Source organism: Talpa occidentalis, unplaced genomic scaffold (assembly GCF_014898055.3).
Source record: "Talpa occidentalis isolate TD23 unplaced genomic scaffold, MPIMG_talOcc4v2.1 talOcc4.3, whole genome shotgun sequence".
NCBI lineage: Eukaryota > Metazoa > Chordata > Mammalia > Eulipotyphla > Talpidae > Talpa > Talpa occidentalis.
Genome location: NW_023603184.1, coordinates 1 through 490, shown reverse-complemented (window position 1 = coordinate 490; position 490 = coordinate 1). Strand labels below are relative to the sequence as shown.

Sequence of the window (490 nt, the reverse complement as noted above, 5' to 3'; positions counted from 1 at the left end):
CAGCAGTTTTACAGACAACCCGAGCAGGGTGCAGGGGAGGAGCCAGAAGGCCCAGGACCCTGGCCAGGACAACCTCAGGCAGAGCGCGCACGCACAGCGCAGGCGCAGAGGCCCGAGCCGGCACAGCCGCCTGCACCGACCCGGAGTGGCCACACGGGGGCAGCCTCGGGGGCGGCGCCTCCCGGTCGCTCAGACTCCGGCCCGCGCGGCGGGGAGACGGGAGCGCCGCGGCGCCCTAAGAGAACACGGTCCCTTCCCCCTTCTCGAGAGAAATACGCAGATCAAGCTCGCAAAAATAAAACCTGACCTACTACTCCGTATAAAACGCAAAAGGGAGGGGTGCGCCCTCGTGGTTCCACTGGGGCTCGAACCCAGGACCTTCTGCGTGTAAAGCAGACGTGATAACCGCTACACTATGGAACCGGACGCTGGCGGAGGGCGCCGGGCCGCCATAACTTCACACCAAGGCGCCGCCCCGACACGTGGGGCG

At 66.5% G+C, this 490-nt stretch overlaps 1 non-coding gene across 1 annotated transcript; it reads right to left on the bottom strand.

The window, feature by feature from the left end:
* Window positions 1–350: 350 nt before the first annotated feature.
* On the bottom strand, window positions 351–423 carry TRNAV-UAC (transfer RNA valine (anticodon UAC)). The gene has a single exon. It is a non-coding gene; the product is annotated as a tRNA-Val (tRNA).
* Between the last annotated feature and the right edge of the window lie 67 nt (window positions 424–490).